Consider the following 15,463-nt stretch of genomic DNA (forward strand, 5'->3'; position numbering starts at 1 on the left):
AACAGAAACACAAAGTTAAGAAAAATTTTAATGCTAAAGTGAGATTGGGAACAGAGTCTAAAAGTTCGACCACAAACTCTAAGAATCTTAAGGAAGTCCAACCAAGAGACTCTTCTTTTGGAACTTTGGCGGCTTTTAGAAATCTTCTTAGGCGTGGAATTTCTGTAAGGATGCCATCTTCAGAAAGCTCATTGTAATTTTCAACCAAACTTTGTACGCAATTGGGAAGTTCAGTTTTCGTGGTTTCGATCAGATTGCTGGGCTCTAAGACTGCAAACCGATCTGATATACATTTCATGCCTTCGCAACGTGTATCGATTTCTTGTTGAAACCTATCAATGCACTCAAACATTGACCTTTTCAGTTCTTGGGCCAAAGTCAGCGGCTCGTCTGCAGCCTTCTCTCCGGGTATAATTTTCTTCCTCCTGACAGTTCTTCTTTTTACTACAGTATCCATCGTTCACCCCGCAATTCGCTACAATTAGGGATTGTTAAAGCCCATGGAATTTATTTGACATGTTATTTTATGTAACAAAAACGCGCATTAATACAAAACCGGCAATTTTTTGTCACCCACTCAGAGCTGGTACCCGGTGCGGGCCGCACCCACCGCACCCGCATTCCTACGCCGCTGTCCCCATGGGCCTCACAGTCGCTGTCCACTGCTGTCTTCATATTTATACGATGTGAGGCGAGGAACTTATTACTTACTACATATCAGCCAGAAAACTCGGCGTTTGGGACCGATGGAACCATCTTGTAATTTTATATAGTGCCTTTCTACACTTAACACAAACGGTCCTGAACTGCTGTTATTTCCTAATTTCTCTAATGTAAGAATTGACAGCCTCTGCAGGCCAGTCGGGGTCAGTCACGGATGACGGCTGTCCGGCTGATTTACGACTCCAGATTGTGTGTCCTTCCTTTGTCGTTGTTGTCGCCTCCTTGTCTAATCGCTTTAGAGACACAGAGGACATTTACTGCCCCAATTCTGATGAGCCAGTCCTGCCCCGTCCTCGACTAATTCGCGCATGGAGAGACTGGGCGTCAGATTGAAGCTCCGCGCTTTGATTTACAGTTCAACAAGTTGGCCACTAGATGGCACACTTTCAGTTAATTTGAAGAGCAGGCGATAAGGAGACTCGGAGTTCAAATGCTGGAAGTTCATTGAACGGACCGTGTGGTTGCTGTCAGCTGCGTTTGGAAAGAAGCCATTCCTCCATGTTTCATTCACACAACATTGCTGCCACAAATAATTTAATGATGGAGCCTTTGGCACGTCCAGAGCAGTGTGGGGAGTGCGCAGTAAACTGTGATTAATAACTGCGTATTCATATTTAAGGTCTGCCGAAAGAGCGTCGATAGGGAACAGATGGAAGTGGACATTTTGTTATTTTTTTTAGAGATTTATTTTAGAAAATAGCGGAGTGATATCTCCAGCGGCACGGAGTTAAGGCGAGGACCCTGGCCGGCGCAGAACGCAAGCCCATAGCCTTCAACACGCATTGTGAGCCGCTGATCGACCGGCTGTGTCGCAGAACGAATCCATAGTTATGTCCGTCTATCCGTGGTACCCCATCGAAAAACACTAAAAACACCATCGGCCATAGTATGTGTGAAACCCTCCAGACCCGACCCGTTAGTAGAAAACAGAATTTTCTTTTGTATCACTTGACTTGAAATCTGCTGTTTGTTAAATCGAATGAAGCTCAGCCGGCATAAGCTTACCTGGGCTCGGTGTTAATTATACGATAACGTAAAGTGCAACAAAGAAACGTGGCTCTAATCCAAAACCTCCCTCCATGCAGTTTCCAAACCTGGGCAGGGGCGCGGGGAAGATGGAGACGAACCCCGCAGCATAGAAAACAAGGCAGGAGCAACACCTAGAGGGGGCGCCAGTCCGTCGCAGACACGTCGTTTATACATGCCGACTCATTTTATTATCATTGTTATTTCTGAAAATCACTAATCTTTACAAAATATTTACTGCGCAAAAAAGTGAGATAAAGTCAATAAAGAAAAATGAAGAAACCCCCAAACCAACTATTCAAATCTCCGAATGCTCCAAAATGTCATGTAGTGGCAACATTTTGTAATTCGTTTGAACTGGAAATTCAAGAGCCGAGCTCGCTGGACCCTGACGTCGCACATCTTCATCCCAGGACTTGGGTTTTCAAACCGTCTGTGTGTCGTGTCCAAGACCACCTGAGTGCCCGTTTAAAGACAATCAGTCGCTCTGAGAACAAGACGAGCCCTTCATCCTCCTCCCAACGCGCCTTCGTGTTGTTGAGATTTCATTCAAGGGAACATCAAAGGTGGCATTGAAATAAGAACAAAGGCCGTCCTGAAGAGCAACCTTCATTCCTCTACACGTTTCAATCTGAAATTGATCCGCACTTAAATGTTCCCAGGAACTGAATATATTTGGGAAGATGACATATTGATATAAAAAACGATTACAGGTAATGGCCAACAGCAAATGACCCGCTCTGTTTAGGTTTGGTTTGGAGAATCTGAAAGTCAGGATAAGAATCCACAAGTTGTAAAATATTTGTTATGCTAAACGCAAACGGAGACCCTTACAGCACTTCTCACCTCCAGTCTCTCAGTACACGCAAGTGCGCAGGCTGACGTTCAGCAAATCCAAGAAATCACCAGCAACAAACACGGAGCGGATAAAAAACTCACCGCATGGCCGACGTTAAGGGACAGGAAGTGCAGGGCAAGCAGACCGCTGGGGCTTATGGGCGTCGGACATTAGGAACAAATCTGTGGGGTCTTATTAGCTGTCTGTCGGGGACCACCTGTATTATATAGTGACTTTCATATCTATCTATCTATCTATCTATCTATCTATCTATCTATCTATCTATCTATCTATCTATCTATCTATCTATCTATTATATAGTGCCTTTCTATCTATCTATCTATCTATCTATCTATCTATCTATCTATCTATCTATCTATCTATCTATTATATAGTGCCTTTCTATCTATCTATCTATCTATCTATCTATCTATCTATCTATCTATCTATCTATCTATCTATCTATCTATTATATAGTGCCTTTCACTCTATCTATCTATCTATCTATTATATAGTGCCTTTCTATCTATCTATCTATCTATCTATCTATCTATCTATCTATCTATCTATCTATCTATCTATCTATTATATAGTGCCTTTCACTCTATCTATCTATCTATCTATCTATCTATCTATCTATCTATCTATCTATCTATTATATAGTGCCTTTCACTCTATCTATCTATCTATCTATCTATCTATCTATCTATCTATCTATCTATCTATCTATCTATCTATCTATCTATCTATTATATAGTGCCTTTCACTCTATCTATCTATCTATCTATCTATCTATCTATCTATCTATCTATCTATCTATCTATCTATCTATCTATCTATCTATCTATTATATAGTGCCTTTCACTCTATCTATCTATCTATCTATCTATCTATCTATCTATCTATCTATCTATCTATCTATCTATCTATCTATCTATCTATCTATCTATCTATCTATCTATCTATCTATCTATCTATCTAACATCTGAAGTGGCCAGATCTCATTTTGTTTCCTTCCTTTGTATTTCTTATTTTTCTGTGTTTTCTTTGGATTGCTTTTCAAGTGAATTGTTATATCTGTGATCTTATTATTATTTGTTTGATCTAGTAGTACTCCATTGTAATGTTCTGTTTTTGAAAATAAAACAAAAATGTCTAAAACCAAAAAAGATTTGAAATGGCTCCTAAGATCCATCACGTATTGCAGGCTTCTCAGCTTCTTGCCAGTTGTGTTCGGGTTCTGCTCATTTTTGGATCGTCTCCCTTAACTCGGTGAGAGTTGCTGTTGCTGTTGCTTCTTCTGCTGGTCCACCTTTTCCATTTTGCCAACAGTCCAAGTCCAGTAAATGAACAGTTGTGTGCGTCCAGCCAAGTGTGTGTCGGCTCTTTTGGTCAGTGCAAGCCCACCGGTTCTGACAGTAGCCCTCCTTATGCTGCCGCAGCTCTGCTGTAAATCAGCGGACACAAACCCGTAGCCCCAGCACAGACTCCACGTGGTCATCTCCCTTCACTTAAGCGTTTAACCCTTGGCTTTTACTAGTTTCTTTACCGCTTGGGGGTTTGGAAACATGTAGAGTTCAAATTCCACTTTCATTTTGGCCATAAACATTTTTTTAAAGTTTTTGATGTATTTCTTCATTTTACGGCCACACCATGTTGTGTTCCTATGGGTGCCGTCATCTTCTACTTGCAGTGTTGCTCTGCCCTGACACTGAAGGTGCTCAGTTGTGAGAACATCGACGTGACCACACAAAGATCAGCACATCAGTTATGGATGAAGAGTCTGCACACGGTGCTACACATCGATTCTCTGGTTCAAAAAGTCAGAGTTAGAATTTAGGGCTTTGTTTTAGATTTGGTACAAAAAAAGTGTGAGAGAAATCTAAGAAAGTGCAGGAAAGTAGAATGAGGTGGTATAGACACGCGATGAGGGGTGACAATGAACATGTGAGCAAAGAGTGATGGGAATGGAAGCCCAGGAGACCAAAATAAAGGTGGATGGATAAAGCAAAGCAGATCTGATGGCCGAGGGGGTGGAGGACCAAGCTGAATGGAGAAGGCTGATCAAACACTTCGACCACCACATACAGTAGAAGTGGGAAAAGACCTCCTCGTTCGGACAGCGCTGCGCGTTTCCAGGGGTGTGTCCTCTGAGGCTGTGACCTGTGGGTGACTGACACAACAGGTTCAAAGGTCTTCTGAAAGTCACATCCTCCACCGAGTTGTGGATTCATTACGACGTCCTTTCCTTAATACTTTTCTCATTTAATGTTTTTGTGCCTCTGACCATTTTGCCAACATTACTTGACTCGGATCTTCGTTTCTCATCTTGTCTACTGATCTCCTGATTTTGACCTTCGTTTTGTCCCACATCTGTCTCCTGATTTGTCAGCCTGCTAACGTAGCAGTTATTCATTTAACGTATTTCTGGTGCTGAAAGACTTCACTTTGTTTTTTGATTTTTAGCTCTGCGATTAGGATTTGTAAAAAGATAATTTTCACGTCCTGGTGACACACATTTTCTTCCCACGTCTCTTCTCCCAGGCCCATCTGCCCTTCTACAAACAGAACACCACTAGCTGAACATGCGCGCTGCATGTGGACGCTGGACCTGTTAGTTAGCCGCCTGAGCGGAGCTGTTCCTCTACCTGTCAGGTGTTCTCTTTACACGTCTTCATTTAATGATTCTCTTGTGCTTCTTTGCATCATCTGGGTTTTCTCATTTTAATGTATCTCTTCTTCTTCTTTCGGCTGCTCCTGTTTGGAGTTGCTACAGCAGATCATCTTCTTCCATATCTTTCTGTCCTCTGCATCTTGCTCTATTACACCCATCACCTTCATGTCCTCTCTCACCACATCCATAAACCTCCTCTTAGGCCTTCCTCTTTTCCTCTTCCCTGGCAGCTCTATCCTTAGTAACCTTCTCCCAATATACTCAGCATTTCTCCTCTGAACATGTCCAAACCAATGCAATCTCGCCTCTCTGACTTTGTCTCCCAACCTTCCAACTTGACCTGACCCTCTAATGTCCTCATTTCTAATCCTATCCATCCTCGTCACACCCAGTGCAAATCTTAGCATCTTTAACTCTGCCACCTCCAGCTCTGTCTCCCTCTTTCTGGTCAGTGCCACCGTCTCCAACCCATATTTACATAGCTGGTCTCATTACCGTCCTGTAGACCTTCCATTTCACTCTTGCTGATACCTGTCTGTCACAAATCACTCCTGACACTCTTCTCCACCCATTCCACCCTGCCTGCATTCTCTTTTTCACTTCTCTTCCACAATCCCCATTACTCTGTACTGTTGATCCCAAGTATTTAAACTCATCCACCTTCGCCAACTCTACTCCCTGCATCCTCGCCATTCCACTGACCTCCCTCTCATTTACACACGTATTCTGTCTTGTTCCTACTGACCTTCATTCCTCTCCTCTGTAGAGCAGATCTCCACCTCTCTAGGGTCTCCTCAACCTGCTCCCTACTATCGCTACAGATCACAATGTCATCAGCGAACATCACAGTCCACGGGGACTCCTGTCTAATCTCGTCTGTCAACCTGTCCATCACCATTATAAATAAAAAAGGACTCAGAGCAGATCTCTGATGTAATCCCACCTCCACGTTGAATGCATCCATCACTCCTACCGCACACCTCACCACTGTCACACTTCCCTCGTACATATCCTGTACAACTCTTACGTACTTCTCTGCAACTCCCGACTACCTCATACAATACCACAACTTCTCTCGAGGCACCCTGTCATATGCTTTCTCCAGGTCCACAAAGACACAATGCAACTCCTTCTGGCCTTCTCTATACTTCTCCATCAACACCCTCAGAGCAAACATTGCATCTGTGGTGCTCTTTCTTGTCATGAAACCATACTGCTGCTCACTAATCATCACCTCACTTCTTAACCTAGCTTCCACTACTCTTTCCCATAACTTCATGCTGTGGCTCATCAATTTTATCCCCTTTTAGTTACTACAGTCCTGCACATCCCCCTTATTAAATATCAGCACCAGTACACTCCTTCTCCATTCCTCAGGCATCCTCTCACTTTCCAAGATTCCATTAAACAATCTGGTTAAAAACTCCACTGCCATCTCTCCTAAATACCTCCATGCTTCCATAGGTATGTCATCTGAACAAACAGCCTTTCGATATTTTCATCCTCTTCATAGCTGTCCTTACTTCCTCCTTGGTAATCTGTTGCACTTCCTAATTCACTATCTCCACATCATCCAACCTCTTCTCTCTCTCGTTCTCTTCATTCATCAGCCTCTCAAAGTATTCTTTCCATCTGCTCAACACACTCTCTTCGCTTGTGAGTATGTTTCCATCTTTATCTTTTATTACCCTAATCTGCTGCACATCTTTCCCAGCTCTGTCCCTCTGTCTAGCCAATCAGTACAGGTCCTTTTCTCCCTCCTTAGTGTCCAACCTCTCATACAACTCGTCATTCGCCTTTTCTTTAGCCTTTGCCATCTCTCTCTTCACCTTGTGCCTAATCTCCTTGTACTCTTGTCTACTTTCTGTATCTCTCTAACTATCCCACTTCTTCTTTGCCATCCTCTTCCTCTGTATACTCTCCTGTATTTCCTCATTCCACCACCAGGTTTCCTTTTCCTCCTTCCTCTGTCCAGATGTCATGCTAAGCACCCTTCTTGCTGTCACCCTTACTATATCTGCTGTAGTTTCCCAGCTGTCTGGTAATTCTTCACTGCCACCCAGTGCCTGTCTCACCTCCTACCTAAACTCAACCTTGTAGTCTTCCTTTTTCAACTTCCACCATTTGATCCTTGGCTCTGCCCTCACTATCTTCCTCTTCTTGATCTCCAACGTCATCCTACAGACCACCATCCTATGCTGCTTAACTACACTTTCCCCAGCCACCACTTTGCAGTCTTCAATCTCCTTCAGATCAGCTCTTCTGCATAGGATGTAATCTACCTGTGTGCATCTTCCTCCACTCTTGTACATAACCCTATGTTCCTCCCTCTTCTTAAAATACGTATTCACCACAGCCATGTCCATCCTTTTGGCAAAATCCACTATCCTCTGACCTTCTTCATTCCTCTCCTTGACACCATACCTATCAATCACCTCCTCATCTCCTCTGTTCCCTTCACCAACATGTCCATTGAAATCTGCTCCAAACACCACTTTCTATCCCTTGGGTACACTGTTCATCACTTCATCCAACTCACTCCAAAAATCTTCTTTCTCACCCATTGCACACCCAACTTGCAGTGCATATGCACTAACAACATTCATCATCACACCTCCAATTTCCAGCTTCATAATCATTACTCGGTCTGACACTCTTTTCACCTCCAGAGCACTCTTGACATACTGTTCCTTCAGAAGAACTCCTACTCCATTTCTCCTCCCATCCACACCATGATAGAACAATTTGAATCCACCTCCGATCCACTTGGTCTTACTCCCCTTCCATTTAGTCTCTTGCACACACAATATATCAACCTTCCTTCTCTCCATCATATCTACTAACTCTCTCCCCTTATCAGTCATACTGCCAACATTCAAAGTTCCTACCCTCAGTTCCACTCTCTTTGCTTTCCTCCTCTCCTCCTGCCTACAGACACGTCTCCCCCCTCTTCTTCTCCTTTTTCTTCTTCTTCTTCGACCAACAGTAGCTTAATTTCAGCCAGCACCCTGTTGGCTAACAGTACTGGTGGCGGTCGTTGTTAACCCAGGGCTCGACCGATCCAGTTTGGAAATTTGTGTTGTTGTCCGCATATTGATTTGGCAAAATTTTACACCGGATGCCCTTCCTGACGTAACCCTCCCCTGCGTGGAGTGTTGGCTGGGATTGGCTCCAGCAGACCCCCGTGACCCTGTGTTCAGATTCAGCAGGTTGGAAAATGGATGGATGGATAAAGATAGCATATTCTTAAACTTATAGCATAAGAAAACAATATTTATATTGTTGTTTAGACTGTGGGTTTAAGTAGAGAAAAAAGACAACTATGCAGCTTTTTATGAAGGCTTAGTGGTTTATGATGTCTGCTTCCTCCATTCTCTTTTCCTTTTTGCTTGATCTGTTAATCTGAGTTCCTTCCATCTGTGGCTCTTGTCCATTGTTGTGAGTTTATGTCTGCTCTCTTTCCTCCCATCTGCCCTTTGTTGGCCTTTGCAGACATCTTTTCCTCTCAGGGATCTCAGGGAGCCAAAGCGTACGCCTGTGGTGTTGGTGCATCACGGATCCAACATGACCTTCTGCTCATACAACCTTATCCTTGGATCAAGTGAGTTTAATTATAGTAATTCTTTACATTTACTTAGCACTTTTCTCACTACTCAAAGCACTTTTCTTACTGAGTAGAGAGCCACTACAACCACCACTAACATGCAGCATCCACCTGGATGATGCAGCGGCAGCAATTTTGGGTTTTGGCACCAGTGTGCTCACCACACATTAGCTGTTAGGTGGTGACGTGGTGAGAGAGATAGTTAAATGATTAGGGGGCCAGAATGACTAGGCCGTGGTGAGCAATTTAGAGTGGACATCAGGATACACCCCACTCTTCACAAAGGATACTCAGGAATCTTTAATGACCCCAGAGAGCCAGGACCACGGTTTTACGTCTCATCCAAAGGACGATGCCATTTTTACAGCACAGTGTCCCCGTCACTGCACTGGGGCATTGGGACCCACACACAGACCACAGGATAAGCGCCCCCTACTGGCCTTGTCAACGCCTCTTCCAGCAGCAGCCCAAGCTTTTCCTAGATGGTCTCCTATCCAGGTACTGGCCGGGCCTGAACGTGCTTAGCCTGTTCTGAAATGTTGGTGGTTTGGCTGCTGGTCATAAATGAAAGGATTTTAAATGTGCATCCCAGGAACTTGAAAAGGTGCAAATGTTAGTTATGGAGTCCAAGTGGTGATTGAGCAAGCCTGGCGAAGATCTGGCATCCATTCTCTGTAACCAGCGTTAAACATTTGTGGATCTCTTATTCTGCATTTTGTCCATTTCATTTGGACATTAATGGACACCCCTAAAGTTTAAATGTGCCAGTACTCAATCAGATATCATCCCGCTCTACTGGCATTGTCAACTTTTATAAATATGTAGATGATTTATTTTTCAGAAAGTCATTCTCTAGTTGTTTAAGTTACCTTTCAAACAGAATTTAAAACATTTCTGAGCAGAGTTTTATTTTAATTTGAACTCCTTTATGTACAGTGCGCCAGTTTATGGACACAGGCCCAGGGGCACAAGTTGGCATGTATTGGCGACACATTCTTAGGTGTCTTAGTGTCTTCTTTCTGTCCTCTCTTATTGTCAAGTGCTGGTGTCTCTTAAGGGCAGGTGGGGCACTGCCACCCATCTCCTAGCAGATGGCGCTCTTGTGTGAAAATTAAATAAGCAGTAAACTCACCTCGATGTAAATGCTTGAACGGATGGATTGGCATCATAACTGGGACAAAGATTGATGATAACAGATATACTACATTAATGGAGTTGCAACTTACTGGGAAAACTCTAGGTTCGTACCAAAGTTGTGGTGATAATAAAATGAACCAACTGGGGTCCGAGGACAGTTTATCCCACAGGGGGTGAAAGGTGGCAGTGCTACCCTGGTACGATCCCATTTTGGACTTCTGCAGGGTTCCATGGGACCCTTAGTTCGGAAGATCAACCCTGTCAGGGTCCCTGGGTGCCACCAGTGGGTGCTGGCAGAAGAAGGTCTGCGAATTTTGGAGAACTTCCACATGACCCAGGAGTGTTTCCACCATGCAGTGTGATGACATCAGAAGTCCAAAATAAAAGTAGCCATCTCACCTCACTTAGGTGAGTCACAATTGGGAGGCAAAGGTCAACTGGAGGAGTTCAAATAAAAGAATTTGTAGAACCGTGGTTGTTTTTTTAGCCATTATCTACCTGTCACAGTTCAGCTATTTAATAAACTAGGGGGCCTTGCCCCCTGCTAGCTTCACTTGCCATCCCCGCGGCCTGCGCTATGCGCATCTCTGCCTCTCATGTATGTGGAGTTCACTTTCACCAAACAACAAATCTTTTAATTCTCGTGGATACGCCTCTTCATTGGGAAGAAACACTACTTTTCCCTGATGGCAACACGAATTAGATGATCTATAAGTCTCCAACTTAAAGTTTAAAGCCAAACAATATCTATGTTCTTCTGTCATATCACCTATGTCCATATATTCAATCTCTTTTTGCTGTTCATTTATTTCACAGAGTAATAATTTCCATTTGTTAGCAATAATGCAATCTTAACTATCAGTTTGTTCAGACTTTCAAATTTTAGTACTTTCATAGTCTATAACCTGCTCTGCATGTGTATCGCGCCAACGTTTTTGAACCTCTTTACGATATTCTACTTTGTCTTCTACTCTTTGTCTTTTATTTCCGACCCCGCTTGTAGCTGAGAGCACAGGAACTGGGTCTGACAACAGCATTCACACGAATGAGAAGAGAGTGGACCGTCGGCGTGGTTGTAAATGTTTGAGAGGAGGACGGGACTTGTCAAAATCTCTTGGAAAATGTCTCGGACCTGAAATTCTCTCTCGTGGGAGTTGAAATTATCTCTGAGAAAGTCTTGTCCCAGGATTTCCTTTTATAATAGAAAGATATAATTTGTTTAAACTTGGGGCTGTTTGGTAGAGTTACGTCTTGTGTTTGCGGCTCTGGGGTGCCCCCTTGTGGTCAAATGTATTGTTAAAAAACTTAAAACTATTCTCAGTTGACATAATCAGGTTTTTTCCAGTTTTTCACAATATACCCAATCCATTTATTATTGAGAAAAATATTTATTTTTCAAATATGTGAAATTGCCGTTGTGCCTGGTGCTGCTAGCCTGTTTGCAATCTTCAGCCATATCTTTGCTCGGCCTTGCAACTCGATTTTGAAGGGTGAGTGGACTTGATAATCTGAGCAGATGTCATCATTATCACGAATCACATTGATTATTTATCTACAGTATGATTTATCACTTTGCACACTGAACAAAAACTGGACATTTATAAATATTCATTTGAATTTCTGCCTTCAGGGTATTTGTTGTTGATACTGAAATACCTTTAAATGCTGTCCTTTGGTGTTTTCACTGTATCATAGATCTTCATTTTCTGTGATTTTTATGGTATTATTTAGCTGACATTTTATAATCACTAGTCCTTGTAGCCTAATAGATTGTGGAGTGCAAGGTCTCTACAAGTGATAGGTGGGGATGAGCAAGAACGCATTCGGATTGATAACGAAACGAAATGATACATTGTGAATTAGTTGTCTATCTTCCTAGAAATTATTATCGGTGTAATGTTTCTGTTTATTTTTCTTATTGCCTCGTAAATTTCAACTGCTGTGTCTGAAGCCGTCACAGAAGGACCGTCTGAAAATGATTTTTGAAGCATTTGTGGATGAAAATCAGAGAATTTGACTTTTTTTCATTCATGAGTGATATTTTTCCGAACCCTGCTGCTTACACGTGAAGTGTTTTGAGCCTTTTGGCCAATAATGCCGCCCCCAAAAATGTGCCGCCCGGGGTGGACTGCCCCCTCCACCCGCCCCTAGCTATGCCACTGGCGCTCTTGGAGCTAGTTTGCCCCACTGAACATTCGAGTGTAGTGTGGCGAGCAAGGCAGGTGCCCTCCCTAGGCTACTGAGGTGCGACCATATGAGTGCGAAGGAAGAAGGGAGGAGAGCCGACCTCGGACGGTCTGGCCGTGATGCCTGGAGGCAGCCAAGACGGAGGTTGGCTGAAAGAAGCTCGTGGCTGTGGAGTCTCCGCCGGCCACGTGAAAAAGGGGTGAGCCGGGGAGAATGAGAGATGGAGGTGTGCTGAGATCGTGAAGAGAGAGATTGCATTATAACTTCTTATTTTTAATGGATTTATATATTGCCTTTTATCCCCACTTTTCACTGTTTTTATGGATTATTTATTGGAACTGTGGAGCACGGCACTTTTTGTTTGGACACATCTGTTTTTGTTTGTTGATTTTAAATAAAAGCTCTCTGCACTTTTTGCACCATCCTCTGGCTTCATCTGAGAATTGTCCTAATTTGTCAGCTCATATCGGTCATAACTATCGACGGTGTTGTTTCCACCGACTCCTATGTTGGAAGAGGGAGTCTGTAGGGGACTGGCATCATCACAGTATTGAGAAGAATTTATATTGATAGCATTCATATCCGAGGGTCCCTTAATATACAATATTTTTGGTTTTGTTATCAGGGGCAAGAATGTAGCTGTGGTCTTTTTGCCAAAAATGTAAAAAATTGTCAAGGTATCTCTGGCCAAGAAGAGCATGTGGCCATGATATCTCTGCCAATGAGCAGGTACCCTCTAAAACACATGTAGCTGTGATCTCTCTCTTAAAAACGTCAAACGTTACTCTGGAACTGTCTCTAGATGATAATGTCTGCTGAACAAAACGGTATCACTAGCTAAGCGGGAGTTTCAACATGTGACGAGAGGCAGAGCGACTCGAACGGAGGCTGGCGTGTGAGTGAGGAGGTCCTGCCCAGCTCCCTAATCCTGGGGTCCTGCCTCCCCCTCCCCTCAGCCCCCAGCCTGTCTCTCGGATTTGCATGAATAAATCGGTGCTGCAACTGAACTATGATACTTAGCGTGATGAGAGAAGTCACAAAATCGACCAGAATGTTCAAGCAAATTATAGAAAAAACCCAATCTAAATCCGTTAAGTAGTTCTCTCATGAAACGCGGACAGACATACAGACATAGAGGCATTGGATTTATATATAGAGAGATGTAACATCTACAGATTATTATAATATGTGCCTTTACACACCACATTTCACATGTACACCAACTATTTGCCATTTATATACTGTACTGTATATTCCCCACCCATCTAGTACTTTCCATTTAAATAGGCCATTTCACTTATAAAGCACTTTTAAGTTAACCTGAATATATTCAGTGTAAACAATGTATTTGCTGTATAAACCATATGTTTGACATTTCAGCTAAATATTTGGCATATCAGTGAAACATTTCCCATATATGTTGGATTATTTGATATTTTAGATGAATATTAAACGTATCAGCAAAGTATTTGCTGTACAGTATAACCTACTGTAACTGAGATGTTTGCCACATAAGATTGATATTTGACATTTAGGTGATCCATTTGTCATATAATGTGCACATTGGATATTTAACTTGAATATTTGACATTTGAGTGAGACATTTGCCATATAACATGAGTATGCACCACATAATTGAGACTTTTTTCATATAAGATGAACAGATTTGCCATGCAAATGTGATATTTGACACATAGATTTAACATTTACCCTTTTGCACAGAAAAAAAAATAAAAAAGCATGTTAACATTTTGCATTCTCTAAATGTAGGAATAAAAAATGACACCACAAACACAAGTGTACATCTTTGCAAATGGCTTCAGCAGACGGAATCGTAATCCTTCATCAGCCGGCTCCACTCAGGTAAGAAGAAACAGGCAATTCCTATAAGTCAATAAACAAGGCTCAAGTCCCGGCCCCCTAATCTGGTCTGATTTGCGACATCAGTGATAAACCTGAGCCCCCCTGCCCTTTCTAACACACTTCCTCTAATAGTGTGGGAATGGAAATAATGAGTTGGAAATGACTTTAGATGGGCCTGGGCGTGTCAGGCTGTCACATACTGGCGCTTACTCTGTAATTCAGTGACCGGTCCACCTGTCAGCTTTACAGTAGCTCATCTCCTCCTCCTTCACCTCCTCCGCTTCCTCTCACTCCTTACATGACATCAGCCATTACTTCATTCTTCCTCATTTTATACGTTTGTATTAATGCACATGCAGAGATCCTGACAGTTGGATCGGATCTTTGACACTTTGTGAAAGGCTGTAAACTTTCTTGTGTTCTTTTCAGTCTCTTAGGTAGACAACTCCAGAGAGCTGAATGAGTGTTTGCTAAGAGTTTTGTAAAATTTACAGTGTTAGACACTGACTGTCTGAAAGTTATAGATAAGCATCCCAAAAACAGTTTTGATGATGGAACCTCCATGTTTGAGTTCACTTGGTTTTGATTCTCCTTCTCATGTCAAGGAAACATCTGTCCACTCATTTGTTTTTTGAATACCCCATGACAACATTTGGCATAAGACAGAAACCACCCTACAGTACACTAAAAAGTGATTTACAGTTGCCAATTACTGTACATTAACAGGGTTCCTTTACACACTTCAAGTCAGTAAGAGCAAAACCAGAATAAAGGCAGAAAACTAACACAATTATGTGGAAAATGTGCAAACTCCACAAACAGTGACCAAGAACCCGGCTCAGAACTCAGCCCCACCATGGTGCCCATAGAACCAAAACCCTTGTTATTATACAGCAGCTTTCCTTCTGAACACCCTCACAATATGTGCAGCTACAGAACTGTTTCCTGTGTATATGTTTTACAAATGAAACACAGGAAGATGAAGTGATTCATTCAAAGTTCCACAATCAGTCAGTGGCAGGAACTGTCCAGTCATTCTTGTCCAATACCTTAAACTTCTGCATGAGCCTATGCTGTAGGTACACTGTCGTCCGCATCCAGAGGTGGCCTTAGGGGTGTGCGGGGTCTCGGACTGACCAACCCCACATGGGGCCGGTTACTTCAAACGCTGTTACCGGTATGTGTGGACTGTATAAACTTGCACGTGAATTTAATAAAAATAATGGTAACTTACACCAGATTTTCTCATTACAGTGTTCAGCTAAACTTTTGCAAGATAACACACTGACTTTATCAAAATATAACTGGAGAATATAACTTTACAAATCCGCTCAAATAGGACATTTGGAACTCAAAAGTGAGCCCCCTTGCCAGCCCCAAATGCCTGTGGCATATCTGTGGCATAGTCTGA

This window comes from Erpetoichthys calabaricus, chromosome 17, assembly GCF_900747795.2.
Source record: "Erpetoichthys calabaricus chromosome 17, fErpCal1.3, whole genome shotgun sequence".
Lineage (NCBI taxonomy): Eukaryota > Metazoa > Chordata > Cladistia > Polypteriformes > Polypteridae > Erpetoichthys > Erpetoichthys calabaricus.